The sequence below is a fragment of the Coptis chinensis genome, chromosome 5 (genome assembly GCF_015680905.1).
Source record: "Coptis chinensis isolate HL-2020 chromosome 5, ASM1568090v1, whole genome shotgun sequence".
Taxonomy (NCBI): Eukaryota; Viridiplantae; Streptophyta; class Magnoliopsida; order Ranunculales; family Ranunculaceae; genus Coptis; species Coptis chinensis.
This window is the reverse complement of record NC_141460.1, coordinates 89,550,791-89,559,618: the sequence shown is the minus strand read 5'-3', so window position 1 is coordinate 89,559,618 and position 8,828 is coordinate 89,550,791. Positions and strand designations below refer to the sequence as shown.

Below are 8,828 nucleotides of genomic sequence, written 5' to 3'. Positions count from 1 at the left end.
ATTAAAGAATGAACGAACAAGGACGACTTTTGCCAGTTGGTGATGAGGACATTCTAACGTAAGATCGATAAAATGACTCCATGCTTCTCGTAAAGGATTCATGAGGATTTTGACGAAAAGAATTGAATTTTCGAAGCATTTCCATTGTTTTTTTGAGTGTAAAACTGAAGCATGAAAGCTTGAACTAGTCTATTCCATGTATCTATGGACTGTGGGTTGTTGTCCCCTTTAGCCCGATTGACGCTTTTTTCCGCTTAAAGTGAATGGAAACAAATGAAGCAAGAGTTGTTCCTTAGAGACTGCTAGATGGTGAAATGTTGTTGCCACTTGTTGGAAGCCTACGAAGATGATTGTAAGGTTTTTCGTGCTCCAAACCATGATATATAGGTAACAAACTGGAAAACGTTTGGTGGGATCTGAAAATCACCGACAATGTCCTCAAGTTTGATGCAGGAAGAAGGTCCTTCCTGAATCACGATATAGAAGTCCGAGAGGGGCTTCTCTGCTGGTGGAGGATCGTCGGCCATAATGACAGAAATTGATGGCGACGAAGGATTGTGATGAAGGTAATTAGCAGAAGAAGAACAATTTTTAGGTGAGAACTTACGCAATTGCTTATCGTATTTTTTTCGACGATAGGTATGTTCAATTTCTTTAGTGGAACCAGACCTTAATCTCATGCAAGCATAAAATTAGATCTAACTGGCAGAAGGAATTTAGTAGGACTTGAATTTTATTATTATCTTAAGCATTAGAGTTGAAGAACATATGCCTAAACTGCTGCTAACGTAGCAGTGAAGCTAGGAATACGTATGCATAAACCAACAGCCAGGTCACAAGAGAGATATGAGGGAGGCTTTTCCCGCAAGCCGCGGTTCTAATTAAGTAACCTCAATCTTTCAAGTTTCCTAGACACCATTGGAATATGATTAAGATTTATGGAATTAAAATTTATGCAAAGGCGGTATTAATTTTAATTTAATTTTTTAATTTTTTTTTAATTTTTTTTAAATTTTTTTTAATTTTTTTTAAATTTTTAAATTTTTAAAATTTTTTTTTAAAAGATTTATGCAAGGGTTAAAATACAAACATGCAAATACGATCTACTCATACAATACTAGGTGCAGTAGCATGTGAAGATACTCTACTCATACGTATAGCTATACGAATAGGCAAGCTTGTGTCATCGATAAATACTTCCATACGTACAGGCAAATATACATCAGTAATACGTATATGTACGCTAATTTGTAAATCGATATTACGTAAACGTATATCAACAGTAACAGGCAAATTTGAATCACTCATACGTATCTAAATACATTAGCATGCGAATATAGTATACATACGCAGAATAATACGACAAAACTAAACATGCAAAGTATTATACATAAACTAAAATACGACTCTTGTATTACATAATAATTCGATTTCGACAATACTCATTGAGATTGCGAAAGTGTCATATAGAAAGCAGCTTTACCCTCAGAGGGGTTTAGAAAACAACTTACCTAACTCAGATTTTAACCCTCGTTGGAATGTTCTCCTCTTTCTTGACAAAATCGATTTATTAAACAAGACAATTTTCAAAATGATGATTTTGGAGGGGAAAAGCAGGTTGATTTTGACCTCGAAAATGACCTCCACTGCTTTCCAAAGCTGAGCTCACCGCCAGCGTGATTCGGAGAACCGTGGCCAAAGTTATGGCCAAAATACCAAAACACATCCCTAATTACTATGTATAACTCCTAAGTTATAGATGCTAACATGCAAATAATCACTCATTCGGTATATATATGGTAAACATGTGACTTATATATATATATATATATATATATATATATATATATATATATATATATATGCAAATATATATTCCATTTGTATGTATATATACATTAATATGTAATTCATGACCAGTTAACCGCATATATATATTTCACAGTATATTCTAATTCATGCATATTACTAACCTAAATACATAAAATATAGTCCATTAACTACAACATAATAACTACATACATGTGAAGCATGCAAAATATTTAAAATTTGGAACCCCAAGCTCCCATTAAGTCCACCAAATAAAAGCGTGCGCAATGAATGCACCAAATGTTTCCACGAAGTAAGCTTAGTGATTATTGTAGCCTAGTTTCCGTGTCCTAGCATTTGGAACCATCAATTCAACCAAAACCGAATGTTTATCAGTAGCAAAAATGGGAAATTTTTAAAAAACGAAGAAAACATAAGAAAAAAAATATATGAAAGGATGAGTGGGGGTTTCCCCTTGAGCAATTCGGTGCAAAGCACCGTGTCCTTGGGTCTTTTAAAATGGCAAGCGCCATTTTGATATTAGCTTTTACTTTACGTTAGAGATTTGACTCTCTAAGTTGATCTTTTAACTCAAAGTTCCTTATCGCGTCTTGCGTTTACGTAAAGTTGGAATAAGAATTGAACCAACCTAAAGTCTAGGACAACTACAAATTGGTTGTTACTCTTAGGGAACTAGTGAGTAAGTTTACTACTAATCTTTGGGTTTATTTCACATACAAACATTAAAGAAAAACATTAAGATTTGAAATCATGCAATTAATACAAAATCGATTTACTAAAGAAAAGGTGGAACTAATCCTCACCATTGTGCGGAAAATAAACGTTTAGTTGTTGATTTGAAAAGGATTTGATTCTTCTGAGGACTTCATGCGACAAGCCCTAATGGAAGAAACTTGATCCTGCATGTATGGCTCTATTAAAGGTTAAATTACGTCTTGATATGGAAACCGCTACAATGACTTATCTCTAAGCTCATTACTTTTGATTCCTAACTAGACCTTCATGACTATCATTTTGGGATAGGATCACGAGGTCTAGTTGTTCTTCTATTTCTTGACCACAAATATTCTCCCTCACGTAGGATGGATTAACTCCCCTGAAAGAAGTTATTTCATGATCCTTTGGGATGATGAATTACAAGCTAGAACAAAGAGAGAAAGAAAGAAGAAGAAAAACCAATTAAACTCACTTGCTTTTTATTTTCTAGAAGAAAACTAAGGTTCCTCCATTAAAACTAATACGAGAACAACACACAAAACTAAAACTAAAAACTAAAAATAGTGAGGAACTAAAATAATCTGAGGTAAGAAAAATAGAGTCGAGGAATTAAATGGAGTGTCCCCCTTGTTTTGTTTTCTTCTCCATTTGAGAGACATCTCATTTCCTCCCATGTGAAACATCAAACCACATTTACTTCATTTTTATCCACCACATTAAAACAAAGTGACACCTTGCCTTTTTTCACTATTAACACCTAATCTAATTAATTACATGCAAGGTGTCAACTTTGCACCAATAATTTGTCATTTTGTCTTGACATGCTCCATGATTGATGACTCATCCAATCTTGTGGCCCAGATAGTGGTCCTATGCAGTAGTCCAAGGTCCTTTGGCAATTTTACAACTTCCGCTTACGCTGCAGAGTTCATCGCCTGATTGTCCGAGCAAATTTCACTTGTCGTGATTCGAGTCCCGGTTCAAGAGGTAGGAGCTTCGAAGTTTGATGCTTCTACGCTGATTTGAAGAATTCATATATATGTCGCTCCTCGTGCTTTATTGCAGTGTTTAAACCATATTTCCATGTTTACTGTAATACCGCAAAAGTATGAAAACATATTTATTTCATGATTATTAAACACATAGTTAACCAAATTTATATGTCTCAACGGGTTTCATAATACACTTTGGTGCTTGATGGTTTCATCAAACTAAATCCTTTTTGGCACCAGATGACTTCAGACAAGTCTTCTGCCAAAGATGGCTCTCGTATTCTTGAGAACTCTGACCATATTTGCCGAAACGAAAGCTTTCCTGTTGTTGTGGGATTTATGCAAGAAACTGCCTTCAAATTGTGTGGTAATTGCTTCTTTCTGTCTAGAATTTCTGTAATTGTATCAAAGATTAGCTTCCTATGCACTTTGGATAAATAAAGAGAATTAGTCTTGTAGCATTGTCTTTCAAGCAAGGAATACAAATCAGAATCATAGATCAAATCAGAAGCTTTGAGTATTTCCGAAACATAGACCAAATCAGAATCAACTCAGATTTAATCGAACTGGTGATATCACTGGACCAATTATCTTCTTCTAGCTCTACTGATTGATCTGATAAAATCAAGAACGTATACATCAATATAAGAAAAAAAACACTCTTAAATTGCTGAAATGACAAACCCAAAATAAGCTAATAAATTGACTAGTAAGATGCCATTTAGTCATTTTCCTATTCAATTTCGTTATGTCAACTTCAATTAGACATTTAGACCACAAGATTTCAATCAGTGCCATCGACTAAAATACAAACAGACAAATTTTCAAGTACAACAAGGACACTCTATTTTAACGGGCTTTGATCAACTGCCTTCGATATTTAGATGTGACGTATAACACCAGCACACAGCGTAGGTTGAAGCTTTCATGAATCTAATGCTTTGAAGCGCATCCACCACGTCATGTTGCGCAGGCCACTTTGTTTGACATATGTCAGTTATGGAAGTGGCATGAACGTATGAATGGCCTAGCCGCTTCAAAGTAGTACTACTCCATAACACATGAAAAAGAAAAGTTGTGTCGAAAATTCTACCATTGAAATTATTGCAACGTTTAATAGGAGAAAATTCGTCTCTGTAGAAGGATGAGTCGAGAACAGAAACTGGACTTGGCTGTGACTCAGAAGTAGTAGTTGTGATCTCTGCAATGCTATTAAGTAACTTGTCACATCTTGTCAAAAGATTCTTCCTTCCGATCTTTGTGACTGCATTAATTTGGAAAACATTAATAAAACAGAAAAAACAAAATGTAAACCAAAAATACATAAATTTCCGAGTTATACCTTGGTACTAAACCTGCAGTCTGAAATTGAAGATGATTCGTCCTCAGTATAACAAGAAAACTTGTCTTTAGAAGAAATCTCAACCACTGATCTTCTATTATTTCTCGGTGATTTACTCATTTGATCCGACTCATTTTTTCTAGAACTAATTCTTGCTGAGCTCCTTCTCTGCTCCACACTTATTACTACTGCTTTTTCCTCCTTGCTGGCGAACACGGACTTTTCGCCGCATTACTCCTCATTACTACGATCAGGCGACACTGGATTCGAGTACAATCTTGGACTCACCGCCCCTCCGTCTTGCCTTCGTCTTACCGGGGGCAATGTATCACCATTTCGACGCATACTTACCTTGGAAGGCGGAGACTGGTTTCCGATTCTTCCTGGGGATTTAGATGATGACTTCATGACCACAATTGGAGATTCTTTAATGAAATTACGGTTACTGATTTGTTGAGTTTTCTTCTAAGTGAAGAAGTAGTCCTTTGAGTTGTAAAGCTTCAAGAATATGCTTCAATGTTTCTAAATCTTCAGCTGGTTCACTAATTCCTCTCATCTTCAATCTCTTTTCTAGCTCACCGTACAATGAACTTGTATGCTTTGGTTCAGGAAAGAAATCTTCTGAATCGAAGAAGTTCTTTCGCGACTTCCATTGCGAAATAGGCACAATTTTCACTTGATCAGGTTTCAAGTTTCTCTTGACACCACCACCTTCTGATCTGTAACTTTCCGCAATAACTCAGCATTGGTTTGCTTCTGATGTAGACTGTTATTTCCTTCAGTGAATCTACATTGGAGCAAATCTTTGGACCGAGATTCCGAAGCAGACCTTCTTAGTTCTGGTTTCTTTAACGGCTCGCGAATAGATTCAGGTAAAGCGTCTAACCCCATTAGCCTCGCAACCACACTAGGCGAACGCCTCTGCCTATCGTCTTCAGAATCACTTTCGCATCGAGTTGCTGATAAAATAGCTGCATTTGTTCTGATCTCTCTTGGATGTAGACTTCCTTTTGCGTCGACAATTGCTCTGCTGTCTAAAGATAGCCTCGGTGTTTCTCTGAACTTCCACGTCGATTTCAAGCCTTCTTTGAATTCATAATTACTAACAGAAAGTGAAACTTTTAGCTGGTACATCAGTAGGGAGCTAGAGTTTCAGATTTTACGCATTCCGGTGAACTCTGCAGCTGGACTTTAGACGAAGCCGGTGCTTCTTCGGATTTCTCCGATTGTGATGTTGAGTCAGTAACCTGTATTATGTCAATGAACTTAAATCAACAAAATCATAACGGTATGCAATGCATATGAAAAATGCGCAAAAAAATGAGTCTAACCGGGGAAGTGGTGATGCGTTTGGTGGAATAAATGTGTTTTCAGGGTGGCGATCAAAGATCTGAAAAACCCAGCCATACAACCCATTTGCTTCTATATGCTTCTCCATTTTCTTATGATCTTGAAGTACACCTGCCGTCATGTTTACAAACTTTTTTGCTTCCTAGTTTGTGTCTATGGCTAGTTGTAGTGTGTCAACTCAAAACTCCATGGAAGAAAAAAAAAGAAGAGTTTCGTCTCTATCACTTCTTACTTGCCTTTTGCTTTCTCTACATCCGTGTGTGAGGAGGCTCTCTTTAGCTTTTCCTTTTTGCACTCCCTTTTGGGCTTTTTAAAGTGAGAGGGGTGAATGAGAGTAGCGCGAGAAATGGTGTACACTAGTACTGTGGTTTATTGCACTATACCCTTGGGTTATCCTTCTCTATAGTGGCCAATGTGTCCTAAAAAATTGGTGATGTGATTATCAGACTAGAATCTTGGCTCAGAAAGCTAGACTAGCAATGATATCATCAGACATCTTGTGAACTTCTATGGTAGATAGATCCTCGAGATAAGTGTATAAAATGCAGAAGTACTAATTCATCCAAGGAGGAAAGAGAGTGGTCACGTGTATTGGTGTTGTTGACTCGAGCCAAATCGCCAATCTACGCAGTCAGTGAGGCTAGGGTTGTTCATTAGAGTTTAAGTTTTATTTAGAAGTTTTTTCCAAATCGAGTTGAGTACGTAGCTCGAATAAGTTTACCCCTTGGGGATGGGGATGGTATTATGGCCGAGCACTTCAAGCTTTTTCTACAATCAGGCATGACTCATTTTTCAAAAAGTTCTAAGTTCTAAAATATGTTCAGTCCCAAATTCCTAATTCATATAGTTGCACGGACGAGCTTGAATGGGTGAGAACGAGACATGCCTGCTGAGAATCTCGAAGCATTTTCCATCTAGATGTATACCCTTGTCATGAATGAGTGAATGGTATATTCATAATTTCGAAGATTATACACAGTATGTCATTGTGTTAACGCCCTTTTGAGGCACGAAGATTAATGATATTACATTTACATACAGACATACAGTACAAATAACAAATGTGCAACAATTTCAACATTGACAAAATTTCAAAAAAATTAAACTCTAAAATTACCAATGAAATATAACAAAAACCAACGTACTGTCAAAATTTCATGAAGTTCCCAAGCATTACTCGGTTTAGAGGCAACCTCACAACCTTATGACAAGAGACTGAAGAAAGTCCTTGTTGGATTGTTGTACAATGATAGATTTTTCAAAATCTAGAAGTTTCTAAAAATAGCAAATGAAAATTCAGCCATAGATGGTTCAATTTTTTTCTTAAATTGTGTCAGACCACCATTTGTGTTTTTAAATATGAGTTTGACTGAAATCATCAAATTTTACCAAACAATCCATTTCTTCCATACCATGTTGCACGTAACAGTGTAAAATACTAAATGCGGTATTCCGAAGAAGAATCCTGGTGCAGGTTTCCATTTACAGGTTACATGACGCAAACATTTGCTCTGTAAGTCCATACTGAAACATGAATCATGATCTTTGACCCAAATTTGATCTGTAAAATCAATAGTCAGTCTGATAATTTGATTTCTAGTAATGGGTCTGAGTTTCTGACCTCTTTTTTCAATCACAGCAGCAAAGGTGCCGGAAGAGGGGTTCTGTCATATATATTTTTTTAATTATGAGTAACCTCCAGTTCTCCACCAAGCAAAAATCAGTAAAACCATTTAAGAGAAAATCCCATAACCTGACCCGTGTTTGGTCCATCATCTATGCCTCTATGGTGTAGCCCAAATCGTAGTGGTTGGACCATCATATACGGGGAAAAACCTGCCCTAGTGTTTGGCTTTTTTTGGTTGAAAACATCAGGGATTACAGTCAGATTTTTAATAAAGAAAACCAATATTACACAACCATTGTGGAAAATAGACTCATTTATTTTGTTTTTCCTCGGCAGTGCAATTTTTAACTCGCCAAAGTTAAGTGGAAACATTAACCGGAATGTTGGAACAGTCTTATAGTCTGGATGCTAGGCAAGCACGTCATTATTCTCGCTGAGCGACTATCTTGCGATAACCTAAGACACCCAAAGAGACTGAGACCCGAGACCTCCTTGAAAGCATTTTGCAAGTTGCGCAACTCCGGTAGGAGCGATTGTGAGAAAATAGTGATTACTTTCAAGTTTCAATAATGGAAGCTGAATTCTGCACCAACATAAACGTACTTCCCGCACTAACATACAAACTAGCCTCTTGGCATTGTGTATTGCGGACTAGGTGTCATCTTTCTCTATGGAAACATATACGGATTTAGCATGAGGGTTGTTACAAACTTACAACCTACGATGATTGATGAGACAACTCTTACCTTCTTGTGAAAACAGTATTCAACGAAGTAATAACAACACCATCAACAAGTTAAGGCCCACTGTACCATGGCTGCGTGCCTGTGTGATCCCATGAATGATTCCATTTGGATTTTTGATTCGATCATTTACGTTAAAAACCTAAAACCAGGTCTGCCACCATGTGTCCAAGGACAGTAGATGATAGAGGCCACTTGATAAGATATATTTGGTACACATTGACTGG

At 36.8% G+C, this 8,828-nt stretch overlaps 1 pseudogene; it reads right to left on the bottom strand.

Moving 5' to 3' along the window:
* Positions 1-3,712: 3,712 nt before the first annotated feature.
* LOC147499885 (uncharacterized) lies at positions 3,713-6,015 on the bottom strand (annotated as a pseudogene).
* Positions 6,016-8,828: the final 2,813 nt, after the last annotated feature.